Raw genomic sequence first — 15,365 nt, 5'->3', positions numbered from 1 at the left:
CTGCACCATCCTCTGTACTTGTGGCCCTGCATTCCCTCCTATCCCTGGTACACGCTCTATGCTGATACCAAGGCAATCTTTGGACAGACAAATCCAATCACACCACTTTTCTCTGCACTGGAGCCTGCAAGATCTGACCCTGCAGGATCTTCTCTCTAACCGCCTCTTGTTTTCATGCCCCTTCTCCACTGTCCTTCTTTCGGCTCCAACTGGCTAAGAACTATTCCCAGGGTTTTCATAATTGTGGGTACCCTGCAGAATGCACATTCTTTTCTTTTTTTGTGGATGACTGCTGTTCAGATATGGGTTTACATATCACTTCCTCTCAGACTCCCCCATCTGAAATAATATATCCCTCTAGATTACCTCATGAGTCCCATGCTTTTCCTGAACAGCGTGCACAGAGATGGGGACACTAGAGTGGGTGGTGTGGCTGTTAGGCTCCTCGGGACAGGGATCACTGTGTTTTGTGGCTCCTTGTATGCCTAGCATCTCACACTGTTCATGGAGTGTCAGAAATATGTGTCTAATGAATGATGTGTTCCTCCAAGCTTAAAACCTTCATCTTGGAGGGAAGCTCTTTCAGGTATAGGACGGGAAGAGAGAGGTGAAACATGAGTGTTCTCTCTTCCTAGAACACTCATTAAGATGGGAAGTAAACAACTCAAAATAGCTTCAGGAAGTTCCTGAAATTGACTAGATTAATGAGGCCCCTTTCTCCTCGATAGTATATAAGCAGTAAAGACTGCCAAGATTCTTAGAAGAAACTCAAACAGAGAAGCCTAGAAAAAGCAGAGACCTGCTGACCTGCTAGGAAGAGACTCAGACCAATCAAGCCACCAGTAATGATACTCCCCAACCTGGTGAGCTGCCTGCCAGTTGTTCAGTGAGCTCCAGGTTTCTGGTTTCTCATGAGCTGTCACCCATACTGGGGTGGGCTTTGGTGATACAGCTATCTTTGAGTCATTTGCTCCTGTAAGTTACCCCTACCCAAACCCTTGTAAGTAACCTCAGTAAACTCACTGATTTGCTGCATGGGACTTCATTGGCATCCGTACTTTGATCTGCCACTGGTTCCATGTCTGGGGTGAGTAGACATTTCTTCATGTCTTCCCAAGAATAGTTACACAGCAATGAACAAGTACCAGCTGCCCCATCTTGTCTATTCATTCATCCCAAATGCCTCAAGCATTCCAGACCTACGGGTGTAAGCTTGGGGATTTTCTCTGTGATGTTCATGTGACTGAAGCTTTTGCCTCTGCCCTCAGATACTCCGCTGGGTGTTTCTGGGAAACTCGTCTACTCATGCCCATTGTGCCCAACATCCTCCGCTCACTGTGTTTTGGATTGCTCTAAATCACGTGTGTCAACTGGTGAAATGGTCTGACTCTTCAGGCTATGGAATCTGCCCCGTGATCCATGTGGCGAGGAGAATGGGGAGGGAGTGGGCTGAAGTATGGCCAGTGCCCAGTGCTAAAAATACACCACAATTGGGCCCAGGATCCCTCACAGTCTCCCACGAACTCTGCTTGTACCTTCTCACCTGAGCCCTCTCTCCATCAGACAAAATGGGAATGACAGCCTTCCCCTCCCCCCACATTGTTCCTCTCTCTTTGGTGCATGTTTCTTCTTCTTTGAGTAAAGAGAACCACGCCACACTGCTTTATTTCTGCAGCAAATAACACATAGGGACCAATGCGTGGCACACAGTTCTACATTGGAGCTTGGCTACAATTAGGTCATTAAATCAGCAAGTGTTTGCATAGCAGCTCTTACGGGTCTGGTAAGATCAGTCACGAGGTTCCTCACTCCCATCTCCCCGCTTTGCCCAATCCATGCCCACACCACAGCTACTGTCTCGTTGGCACTTCTTTCCCAGTGACCGCACTGGCCTCTGCACGGCTCCCTTGCTTCCTATCCGACATAGGCTCCCTTTGATCTAGCCCCGAATGGCTGCCAGACAGATCTTATAAACATGTAAAGCAGATGACATTAGGCTCTTATTCAAATCCTTCAGGGGCTCCCAGAGCTCTCAGTTCCAAGTCCTTAGCATTCCATTCCAGGCATTGGTGATCTGCCTGCTGCGTGTTTGTTCAGTCACATCCCCAGCTTTCCTCTCCTGAGCCATCTCAGTCAGCACCTCTGTGGTCCCAGAGTGACTCATACTGTCTTCAACCTCCAGCTCTCCTACCTTCGGTTCCTTTTGCTTGAAATGCCTTTCTCCCAACATTATTGTTTTTTAGACTAGAGTGATGCCGGATTAGTTCTGCAGCTCTTTTGTTCAGTGTGGCGGTCATTCACCATGTGTAGCTATTAAATACTTGGTTATTACTTTTCTTTTTCAGAGACAGGGTTTCTCTGTGTAGGGCTGGCTGTCCTTGAACTCACTCTGTAGACCAAGCTGGCCTTGAACTCAGAGATCCATCTGCCTCTGCCTCCCAAGTGCTGGGATTAAAGGTGTGCGACACCACTACCCACTTACATTTTAAATTTTTTTTTATTTAATTGTCTGAAGAGGGTCTCATGTAGCCCTGGTAGGCACTGAATTGGATGTGTAGCAGAGGATGACCTTGAAATTCTGATCCTCCACCTCTCAGGTGCTGGGATTATATTCATGTGCCACCACACCCAGCTTGCAACTGGATACTTGAAATATGGCCAAAACAAGTGATTCGTATGTCATTAGTGGCTACCTTACTTGGTAGCATGGATCCAGACACGAGTTCTTAGCTCCAAATTCAAGTTTCTCACTGGGAACGGCCTCATTGCCATGGCTAATCCACATGCCCCTCCCTAATGTACAAGCCTAAAGCATCATGGCTCTGATTCTGTTCCCACACAGAAAACACCGCACGCATGGTACCGAGGGATTTGTTGCTCTGCTCCACACCTAGATTGGATAGCTCAAGGCAAACAGCTCACTCAGCGAGTGGTTGATACACGAAGGCAGGCTGTGCTGGTGCGGGCTTAACAAGAGGCTCGGAGAGAAAAGCCCTGATTAGCGTTCTTTTCCCATTCTGTGCTGTAGACTCTGCATGCTAAAGGAACGAGAAGATGAGCCCCAGCCTTCAAGAAAACCTTTGCCAAAGACAAATCTTAGGCGAGTGAGGAACAAGAAAAGGCAGTTAATAAACTTATAATTTTATATAAAATGTCTTATATAAATTTCAGTATTATTTTTATATATACTATGAAGGCTAAAGGGGGAACTATGTGTGGGGAGGCAGGATGACCAGCAAGAGGGGCAGAGAGGGAAAAGGGGAGGGGTGTGAAGAAGGAACTAAGAGCAAAGGATAGTATCTATATATGAAGGTGTAACAGTAAAACCAATTTCTTTGTAAGTTAAGCAAAAATTATGTTAAAAAGGAGGCAAGTCTAGGCTGGGACTGAGGTTAAGTTGTTAGAGGGCTTGCCTAGCATGCTTGAGCCTTGGGTTCGATCCCCAGCACCACATAAACAGGTGTGTTGATACGTGACCGTAATCGCAGCACTTGGGAAGTGGATGGCAGGAGAATGGACCGTTCAAGGTTGTCTTCAACTATGGTCAGTTTGAGGATAGCCTGGGACTATGTGAGGCCCAGTCTTGAAAGAGAGAGAGAGAAAGAAAGATCTGATATGGCATTACTACACAAATTTTACCTAAGAGAGTTCAGTGCAGAGAGAATTGCCACTTTTTAAATATAATTTTTAAAAACTATTTTGCTATGTTTTTGTCTGTATGAGTTTTTGCCTGCATGTATGTCTGTGTACCGTGTGGCTGCCTGGCGTCCATGGAGACCAGAAGAGGCCATTGGATCCCCTGGAACTGGTGTTGTAGGCAGTCGAGAGTCACAACATGAGCACTGGCACTCAGACTAGGGTCCTCTGGAAGAGCAGCCCGTGCTCTTACCCACTGAGTCATCTCTCCAGTCCTCAGGATCGTCACTCTTGAAACTTAATTAGAAGAAATGAGCAACCTAGTTAAAAATTAGTCAAAAGACCTGAACAAGCCTCACTGAAGATGACGTCCAGACGGCAACAAGCATCCTTTTGAGATGCCTGAGATCATATGCCTTTAGGGAGTTACAGAATAAAACAGCGGTGAACCAGCACTACCCAGTTCAAAACACTGCAGACGTTGATCGCTGGTAAAGATGTGAAGTCATGGGAGCACTTGGCCACTCACTGCTTGTCGAGATGCAGCATGCAAGGTCACATTCAAAGACAGACTGGTGGCCTCTTACCACGGGACCCAGCACCCACATTTCTTGTGGTTACTGAAACTTATGAACTCAAAATCCTATACATTTTAGCAGCTGTATTCAGAATTTCCAAAATGGAAGTGATCACAAAGCCCTTTGGTAAGTAAATGGGTTAGGTACAGAAAAGAAACCTTATTTCAGTGCTTTTTTTTTTTTTTTTAAGGGAGCAATTGCTAGGTGAGGGGCTCATACTTGTAAGCCCAGTCCTCAGGAGTGAGTTTCAGGCCAGACTGGACAGGGTAAAAACCTGGCTTTAAAAAAATCACATGCATATTACTAAAGGGGGCAAAAAAAAAAAAAAAAGGCTGCCTACTGTCTGATTGCACCCTTAACTCTTCACAAAGCTAAGATGATGGAGAGACTATAAAGATGAGGGTCACAGCCAGGTATGGTGCTGTGCACATGTAAGTCCAGAACCTGGGAGGTAGGAGGATCATGAATTCAAGGCTAGCCAGAGCTGCAAAGTATGACTACATCTCAAAAGCAAATTTTATTGTTTCATTCAAGACAGGGTCTTACGCCTTTTGGCTTTGCCTCCAACTTAGAGTGTAGTGGAGGATGACTTGAATTTCTGGTCCTTCTGTTTCTACCTCCCGAGTGCTGGGATTGCAGGGTTTAACTACTGTGTTCCATTTATGGCACATTGGGGTTAGGATCCAAGGCCTTGGGCCCACTGCAAGCACTTTGCCAGTTTAGCCACATTTTCATTCTCCTGAGCAGACTTCGTTGTGTTTTGTTTTAAATAAAATAAAATGACTTAGGAGGCAGAGGTTAGTAGATTGCCACAGGCTTGAGGCCCAGCCTGGTCTACATAGTGAGTTCCAGTCCTTCTCGGGCTACATAGAAAGACTTGTTCTTATAACAAACAAAAGCCCAAACTTTTGAAATAATAAAGTAAAAATTCCTGAGGGATGGAGGAATAGATAGACCAAGCGTGGAGAATGTTTAGGACAGGCCAGCTACTCCGTGTGCTGCACAGGGCGGGTGCACGTTCGTCTGCTGAGACCATGGAAAGTGCAGCAGTCAGGATGAGTGTGGACGTCGGGTGACAAGGCTTCGGTATAGATTCATCAACTGTAGCAGATGCACCACTCTGTCGCTGGATGTTGACAGTAGGAGAGGCTTCACATGCCTCTGGGGAGTTCTGGATCTCCTGTTTTGCTGTGAGCCTAAAATCGCTGAAAAGAAAGTTCCAGTTAGAAATAATAATAACAACAACCTGACTGCCACCATGTCTGACTTCACTGAACTTGCAGTGGGGAAGAGACTTGTGTGGTTGGCTCTAGGGAACAGATGGAACCCCCACTACAGAATGACCTCATTCCTGTACGAATGGAGCATTCTGGGCGTGGGAAGGCGTGGAGGGGTAGTCAGACCTGCAAGAGACTGGGCATGCAACTACAGGTAGATCATGGTTGTAGCCTAGAGTTAAAAGATTGGGGAGTCTGGCATATCTTAGATTTATTCAAAAGGAAATATGTTTGGTATTTTTTGTTTTGTTTGTTTGTATCAAGAATCGCCCCGGGCATCTCCTGAGTTGCCCAATCAGCCTGAACCAGAGATGTGAAGATGGGGGCTTGACCAGATGTACCTTAACGGGGTGTCATGGTCTACCAGAGAGAGGAGTGCAAAAGTGGGCAGTGCCTAGCTTGCATGCCTCATGGATGCAACAATATCATCCCCTAACTCCCTGAGCAACATCAGTGCCTCCTCTCGGTGGTTGTTGCAATTCTCAGCATGACATGCAGACATGTCAATGTCTGAGGAAGAAGAGGCCCCCCTCCCAAGTTTAACTAGTGAAACAAACCTACCCAGGAATTCTCAGCAGTCACCCCCTTCCCCATGACCAAGATAGGATCATATGTCACTCCTCAACCTGCCACATCCAAAAGAATGAGCCAGCCATCATTGGGTAAACCCTTGAGAAGGACTCCTATAGGAGGCAGAACCGGGACGTGGGGCTCCGCCCACAGGAAGGAGGAGATGTGGGTGAGTGTTAAAACCAGGTCTACAGAGAATATTAGAGAAAGAACCAGCTTGTTTATGACCAACAGGTCATTCCATAAACTTGTCTTGGCATAATAAAGGGACAAGAAGGAGGCTGAATGAATAATCCTCAGCTCCCTCCACAAATGAAATGTCTACATAGATGTATGTATGTAGCCTTCCACCAGCCTTTGTTGGTGAACTCCCTCATCCACAGTAGGCCAGCAAGTCAATGGGGATGGGCTCCAAGCTATGCAAAAGAATCAGCGCTGCACACAGGGAGAAGGCTTTATGTTTGCACTGTGGACGAAGCCCAGGCTAGCCCTGGGCTGTGCCGTAGTCCCAGCATTTTGCTGATCCTGATGTGAAATTCCTATACCTAGGTGTTCCCAGTTAGGCCTCTGTGCAGGTCATTTGTGGCCATCCCATTTCTCTACATCTGAATTCCCCAGGGAAGGCAGCAAGTGGTGTCTCATTCCCCAGCTCTGACCTGGTTATGGGGAGTTGCTAGGTAACTGCTTCCCACGCTGGAGGAGGCTTAGTTACCATGGCAAGTCCAGATGGGTTGTTGGGGGGGGGGGGATGCAAAAGAAAGGGAGGGGAATGAACAGCAGCCTTGACTGTCTTCGCTCTCTCCAGAGGTACTGGAGCGCAGGGCAGTGCTTCAGTCTCTCGGAACCTCAGTGTCTTCATCAGTAAACAAAAGGCAAGACTCTTCTTGCTCTAAACACTTAGTGCATGCAGACAGCATATGCTCAGTGAACAACTGGTGCACTGTCCCTCTTAGGCAGGGTTCAACTCAGGGTAGATGCAGACGGGATGAAGTGTGTCCTTTTAAAAGCAAACAGAGGACTTAGTAAGTGTGTATCTCCATTAAGACAAATAGAGCTTGTGGAAATTCTGCCTTCTATTGGTAACTTAATTTTTTGAATGTTTTTATTGGTTTGCTTATTTTGAGGCAGGATCTCATCATGTAACCCTGACTGTTCTAGGACTCTTTATGTAGATGTAGACCAGACTGCCTTCAAACTTTCAAAGAGATCCACACCTCTGCCTCTTGTGTTCCTTGATTAAAGGAGTGTACCACTGTGCTCTGCTAACTTCAAGGATTTATATTCATAAGACCTTGGGGGCTCTGTGGCTCTATTTCTGAGCCTAGACTTCCTTTCTCTTTATTTTCTTTCTTTATGTCTTTTATTCTGTCTCTTCGTGCTGGGTATGGAACTCAGGGCCTCATGCACATCAGATACGTGCTCTACCACTGAGCCACATCCTCAGATGCTTCACTGACTCTTTTGTTTGTTTGTTTTGCTTTGCTTCTCTGTGTAGCCATGACTGTCCTGGAACTCACGCTGTAGACCAGGCTGGCCTCGAACTCACAGAAATCCACCTGCCTCTGCCTCTTGAGTTCTAGGATTCAAGGTGTGTGCCACCACCGTCCGGCTGCCTTATTGACTTTTGTACTCCCAGGACACCTTTCTCCACCCCACACCAGTGTTTCAGGGTGAGGCCCCTTCAGATATTCCATGGATATCTGCAGTATCCAGTATTGCATGCTCTAGAGGGATCTTCTGACCAATTTCCTAGTCCTCCTAGGTTTCCTGCATCCAAAATGACATAAGCATCACCTTTCTGCCATGTTTTCCTCCTCACAATCACTGGACCAAAAAAAGACCTTGTCTGTCTTGTTCCCCAGGGGAGGCAGCAAGTGATGTCTCATTCCCTATCCATTGGAACAGTCCTATCCATTCCTGCTGTCACCACCCTCTCCTGCCAACCTAGGGGACTGGGATGTGGTACCAGAGTGCATGCTCATCATTTTGAGGACGTGGAAGGCCAACAACTCAACTGCATATGTGTTTTCAGCCATTTGGGTGAACAGTGAGACTGTGTATCCATCCGTTTTTCGTTGTTCTTTGGTTTTGGTTTGTTTTAAAGACAGAGTTTCTCTGTGTATCAGCCCTGACTGTCCTGGACCTTGCTCTGTAGACCAGGTTTGCCTTGAACTAGCGGAGATCCATTGGCCTCTGCCTTTCAAGTGATGGGATTAAAGGCGTATGCCACCACTGCCTGGCTCAAACTAGTTCTTAAAGGGCTTGGAGATTTGGAAAATAAGTGGAGGTCTCTAGAGGTAACTGATGTGAGGAAGCAGGAAAATTCTGCTCAGTTCCAAAACAGACAGGCTGCTAAGAGGGTGTTGAGTAGGTGAATGAGTGAATAAATGGAACTCCATACATCTAGTACAGTTCATGACATGTGTAGGTAAAAGTGTTCGTATGCATATGTGTCTAAATAGGTACATTGTGTGTCTTGGGGATGGGGAATGACAGAGAGAAGACATGGTCGAGAAAATTGTTTGGCTTCGTGGAAGTTTCTGCATTTAAATTGCAGGCTGTTTGAATGCTATTGGCAGTTGAGAGCTAGGAACCGAATGGCAGGATAAAGATGGTGCTTGGAGGTGCTGGAGAAGTGACTCAGCAGTTAGGAGTACTTGCTGCTCTTCCAGAAGACCTGAGTTCAGCTCTCAGCACCCATGTCCAGTGACTCACAGTTGCCTGTAACTCTAGCTCTGGAGAATGTGATTCCCTCTTCTGACCTCTTCAGGTACCTGCGTGCACACATGTGCACACAAGCACACACACACACAGAGAAAGAGAGAGAGAGAGAGAGAGAGAGAGAGAGAGAGAGAGAGAGGTAATTCTTTTTTTTTTTTTTTTTTTTTTGGATTTTTCGAGACAGGGTTTCTCTGTAGCTTTTTGGTTCCTATCCTGAAACTAGCTCTTGTAGACCAGGCTGGCCTTGAACTCACAGAGATCTGCCTCTGCCTCCCGAGTTTTAAATCTCGAGGATTAAAAGCGTGCACCACCACTGCCTGGCTGAAGTAATTCTTTTTAAATGGTGCTTGGAACTGGGTGTAGTAACATTCATCTGTAATCCCAGAACTTACGAGGCAAAGACAGGAGGCTCACTATAAGTTCAAGACCAGCCAGGTTTGCATAGTGAGATCTTAGTCCAAACAACAACAGCAATGGTGGTGCTTAGGAACAGAAGCAGGGGAGTCAAAGGTAGACCCTTGCAAATTTACTGGTACAAAATGAGGGTGTTTCCCCTTCTAGGATTAGGGAGCAGTGGTTAGGAGGGAGTCCCCAGAAGAGGATGGGTCTTCTCTTCCCTCCTGTAGGCAGGAACACAAAAACAAGAGGCTCAGGTGGAGACCAGCCTTTACCCTGCCCTGGCAGAGAGCTGCTGTCCTGGAGTGTCTCCCTCCCAGAAAGCTGGTGGGCATGAGCACATCTGGAGACAATTTCTAAAACATCTGTGGCTCCCAGCTGTATTAGTTACTTATCTTGTGGCTGTGACCAAACACCCAAGGAAAGCAACTTACGAAAGGAAGAATTTATTTTAACACACAGTTTAAGGGTATAGTCTGTCGCGGCAAGGAAGACATGGCAGCAGGAGCATGGGGCAGTTGGTCATTTTGCATCTACACTCAGGAAGCAGAGAGCAGGGAATACTGTTCTTTCTCTTTCTTCTTCCTTTTCTTTCCTTCCTTCCCTCCCTCCCTTCCTCCCTTTCTCCCTCCCTCCCTCCCTCTCTCCTTTCTTTCTTTCTTTCTTTCTTTCTTTCTTTCTTTCTTTCTTTCTTTCTTTCTTTCTTCTTTTTGGACACCAGCCCATTGAATGGCGGCACCCACATTGAGTTGTCTTCCTTTCTCAGTTAAACCTCTTTGGAAATGTCCTCACAGGCACGCCTAGAGATGTGACTCTTGGGTACACTGAAGATTAACCATTGCACCAAAGATCCTATGCCAGAATGATTACTTCCTTAGTGCTTGTTGATCCCTGTCCTGGTGGCCTAGAACCTGGATGTCACACGGTAGAGGCCCTGAGAGCACAACCTGTAGGTTAGGACCAGCAGAGTACGCTCCGGAAGTCGGCTCAGATAGACGGGCTGCTCTAGGGTGAGGATACAATCAAGGATGACTTTACGAAGCCTCGGGAGCTGGCTAGGATGCGGATGGAAGTAAGAGGAAAGGAATGCCCCCTCCAGGTGAGGGGACCTGTGTCAACACAGTCTCTAAAGAAGGGCAACACATGGCAAAGTTCAGGGGTCAAGAGTCATCCCGATGACCCACCTCGACCCAGCCCAGTCTCTAGAAAGTGGCCCAAGGGGGTAACAGGGGGAAAGCTGCTTAGACAAGAAGGTGCCTGGTCTGGATGGGGCGCTCTGTAAAATCATAGCGTTACCAGTGACCCAGCATGGTGCTTTCCCTTTGAGAGCAATCCCTTCACTTGGCTGACATCTGCTGAAGAAAACATCATTCACAGATACTAGCTAAAGCATGCTAAGGGAGGCTATATGCACAGAGAAAAGTTCGGGAAGCAAAAGTAAGTACTGGGGTAGAGGGATTGGACTAAACCCCAAACAGACTAGGAAGGTGGGGAGGATGGGGAGTAGTGGGGGGGTGGTGAAAACAACTAAGAGGGAATGGTTTAGTGGTGTGTGTGGAGGTTGTGGTGCCCTGGAGAAAATCAGCCTAACAGGATTATTGCAGATCGAAGACCAAGGGCATCACCTGGGGGCTGGCAAAGGGGCAAGGAAGCTGATTGACATGGCAGGTAATGAGATAACTGGTAAATGGGATCCTGGCTCCATGGATTCATGTACACCCATACACATAAAAACGTTCTTTTTCCAAATGGACAGCCAGAACTTTAGGGACAGGTGAGAGGGCTCTGTGTATTTGTTCCTTGGAGTCGCAGAGTGGGTGAGAGGAGAAGGCCCATCCACGGGGGTCCTGGGATGTGTGCTACTCCAGATCCAAGTGGAACCTCTTCCCCTCCTTCTCTCACCTTCTCTGGGAATGCAGCAAGGAAAAATGTTAGCAAGGTGTGAGTGAGTCCCCAAAGTTTTATAACAGCCGTTCGTGACACAAATTGCTACAGAGGAAAAAAAGAGTCACCCCTGGGAAACTTATCTAAGAATATATCATGAGATGGGTTATTTTGGGACTCAAATTACACAGGAGGGCCTAGGAAAATAGGCAGGCATGGGGCTGAACACAGCTACAATTAATGTTAACTATAAGGTGTCATATCTTTACAAAATGCAGAAAGCACAGCCTGCAGCGAGTGCTGTGGAGGGTGAGAGGAAGGCGAAGTGGAGCCAAGTATCTAGGCAGGAGGGGGATAGTCCTTCAGAGGAAGGAGGAGGGAGTCAGCGGGAAGGGACTTGTTAGAGGGATGCACAGTTCTCAGAAGGCAGCAGTCACCTTGGGCAAGGTGGCTGGTGGAGCTGGAAATGCAACCAGGGCGGGCGGATCCCAGCTAACTTAGGGAAACTCCAGACCCAGAACCAGGGGGACCAATAGAGAGTGAGGGGTGTTCCCAGGGTGCTCCTGGGCCTAGAGGAACCTAAATCATATAGCTTTATCTGCAGGTACCTAAAGGACAGCAAGGTGTATGTTTGTTGGTTTTATTTTATATATATACAATAGCCTGCAGTGTTTAGCTATAGAGTAGAGTGGAAAGTCTAGGGATGAGACCATATGAATAAGTTCCCAACATTTCCAATTGGGAGCAATAACCTTGAAGGAAACATCTCACTCCTAGAAACCATTTTTGGGGGGGGGGTTGTTGTTGTTTTAGTTTTTTGAAACAGGGTTTCTCTGTATAGTCCTGGCTGTCCTGGAACTCACTCTGAAGACCAGGCTGGTTTCAAACTCAGAGATCTGCCTGCCTCTGTCTCCCGAGTGCTGGGACTAAAGTCATGCACCATGGCCACCCGGCTAGGAGCCTCGCTCTGTTCACCAATACCCTCTCATAACAACCACATCCGGAACCAACTTTAACGAGGTCAGATGCAATTACATAATTGTACATTCTGCCTCCCTACCCACAACTTCTCTGCCACTATGTCCCCTTGTCACCCTGCCTTGTGAAGCCCGGCGTTGGGAATAGAACTTGAGGCCTCACACACCCCAGGCAAGCGACCTACCACTTAGCCTTCATTCAGTGAACCATCTTCATTGTCGTGAATATTGACATCCGTCTGAACCATATACAGGAGCCACCAGAGAAGCCACCTGTGATGTCCCACTCATCTTGCCTATTCCCAGTTGTAAGTATGCTTTCTAATGCTTATAACCTCTCAAAAATGTTGACTGAACAAGCAAGTCTTTGTATGTAAAAGTGAGCGTTACTAAATAACCAGTGTGTTTCCCGTCAGCTGTTAGAAAGATCTTTTCCAATGTGAGCTGCTTCTAGAATATTCTACTCTGCTCTAACCTTCTGTCTAATCCCAAGTCCTATACCATAATATTTGTACCTCCTGAACAGGAGTGGGGGGGGGTTGATCATTCTACCTCAATGTAAGCCCCAAGTAAGCTTGGTTTGGCTCACAGCTGCTTCCCTGTTCTAGGTGGACTAGGGCTTGATGCTCAGTAAGGCTCAATAAAGAGCTGGTAAGAATGGCTTCTAACTCTAAGCACGTTTCTATCTGATAGGTAAATTGCCAAGCAAGGCAAACACTTCCCCCTTCTTATCATCTTCTCCTATCTTCAACTAGAGCAGTGTAGCAACCTGAGGAGGTGGGCAGGCTTTGAAGTCGAGCAGTCTGGGTTTGAATTCTGACTCTTCCTTACTAGGTGGATGGCCTGAAGTGAGCGCTAAACATCTATGTGTTCCATTAACTCACATGGAAAATGAGGATAGGAATTTTTGCAATAGGATTTGCAGTTCGTTTGAAGTAAACATCAAATGCTTAGCATGGTGCCTGGCATAGCAATTACTGCTATATTGTTATAACCCTGTCAGTCTCAACTCTCCATGGCTCCGCTGTGGCTATAGCATAGAGTCTACTAAACTCAAATCCCAGATGGACAAGATGGCTTACCTGTAGCCTAATCAGTCTAGAGGCTGAGTCAGGAGGACCTTGGGTTCAAGGCCAGCTGGGGCCACTTAGCAAGTCCCTGTTTCAAATAAATGAATACATAAAGCTTCTGTCTCCTCAGTTTGGGCCCAGTGGCCCTCTCTTTCTGGCCTTCTCTTGCTATGCTCTCATGCTAACTCCCTTCACCAGCTGCTCTGTACCCGGGCTCTTCTGCAAAGCGCTGCATCTCTGCTAACTCGTTTGCCTTCTCTAGGATTCCTGCGAGCTAGGACTTCTTGCCCAGATTTACCTAATGATGAGACCAAGGCTCAGCAAGGAGAAAACACTTTCCCCGGGACACACAGGAAAGCTGGGTTCCATCCATGTTCTTATTCACCCTCCTCTGAAACCCTAACAGCAAAGGGCCTCACCTGTCAGGTAGCGTGGGAGTTAGAAGTGCAGATCCAAGACCTACCGAATTCCAACCCGTATTCCAACCAGATGATCCTTGCCTCAGTGATCGTTGGACATGCTAAAGTCTTTGAGCATCACTATAAACCACTTTCTGTCAGTCCAAGTATGACCTTGTTTAACCCCCAGGTCAAGAAAGGTCAGCACCATTACCCTGTTCCATGCAAGGCAGGCCACTCTTTAATGCTGCGGCTCTCCTTAACAATTACAGCCTCTCTTCCAACACGTCCCTTGGTTGTACCATGAAATTTCCTACTGCGCTCTTTTCCCTCCAAACTGTACCTTTTGTATTTCGTTCCGTCCTTTGTTTTTTGTCATTACAGACTTATATGAATGTTATCAGTAACAACCATTCCACAGACTCAACAATATGTTGTCGTAAAATTTCTTCCATCCCCAGCCGGAGAGATGGCTCAGTGGTTAAGAGCACTGATTGCTCTTTCAGAGGACAGAGGACAGGCACTTGGCAGTTCACAACTATCTGTAACTTCAGTCGCAGGGGTCCAGTACCCTCTCCTGACCTCCATAGGCATGTGTGCACATGGTACACAGAAATACAAGCAGGCAAAACACCCGTAGCCACAAAGTAATAAAATAATTTTACAAATATTTTTAAGAAATTTCCCATGACAAATAAATTAGCCGTTACTTTAAAGTTTAGGTTCAGACAAGTTCTTATGACGGGGCAGACGGTAGTCAGATTCTCTGCCGAAGTATTACAGAAATGGGCTATAGCCTGTTGCTAATGTTACCGTCTGAAATCTCTTGGGCTGGGCCTCTACCATCCTTACACCTCTCGGCCCTCTTGTCTTCCAGGCTCTTACTAGAACAGACCATTGAACTCTGCTTACAGCATTCAACTGCTTTTCTAGTCCAAAGTTGCCAAGTCTTCCACATTCCTCCAAAAATCAGCATGGCCAGGTTCTTTGCAGCCACAGCCTACTCTACATTACTTTCCTGTCTGATTGATAAAAATGCCGTGACACAGACAATTTACAGAAAAAAGAGTTTATTTTCTGTTTCAGGTATTCAGTTAAAGGTCCCGAGGGACGAGAATCCACTGTGGCAGGGACATGGGGCGGCAACGAGCAGGTCTGGCAGCCCGAGCAGGAAGCTGAGCGATCACATCTCAGCCACCACCACAGAGCAGAGAGAGCAAACTGGAGGTAGGGAGAGGCTCTGAGTTCTCAAAGTCCACCCCCAGGAATATACTTCCTCCAGCAAGGCTCTCTGTGTGCTTAGACTGAGATGTCCCCCAGAGCCTTGGGCATTTGAAGACTTTGTCCTCAGTTAATAGGCTTAGGAGGTGTGGCCTTGCTGGAGGAAATATGCCACTGGGGCAAGCTTTGAGAGTTTAAAGACTGCCATCATTTCTCGCTTGCTTTCTGTTTCGCATTTCCAGTTAAAGATATGAGCCCTCGGTGGCTTCCCGCTGCTGCTGCCACGCCTTTGCTCTGCCATCACGGACACTCACCTCTGGAACCAAAAGTTTCAAGTAAACTCTTGTCTTGGACATGGTGTCCTTTGTCACAGCAAAAGGAAAGTAACAATATATCATACCTCCTAAAGGTTCCATAGCTTCCCCAAACAGTGCCACCAACTGAGGACCAAGCATTTGAATATTTATATATAGGGGGCATTTCTCATTCAAACAATCACAGAAGTCCAAGATTTACCTTCAATTCATAGCAATCTTCCTGCCTCGGCCTCCCAAGTGCTGAGAATACAGACATGAGCCACCATGCCCAGATCTCTGGTTCATTCTCTTAGGAAATAGACACTGAGCTTGGCATGGTG

This window comes from Alexandromys fortis, unplaced genomic scaffold (genome assembly GCF_014885135.2).
Source record: "Alexandromys fortis isolate MF-2015 unplaced genomic scaffold, M_Fortis_MF-2015_v1.1 scaffold_290, whole genome shotgun sequence".
Taxonomy (NCBI): domain Eukaryota; kingdom Metazoa; phylum Chordata; class Mammalia; order Rodentia; family Cricetidae; genus Alexandromys; species Alexandromys fortis.
Note: the sequence above shows the minus strand (reverse complement) of the source record.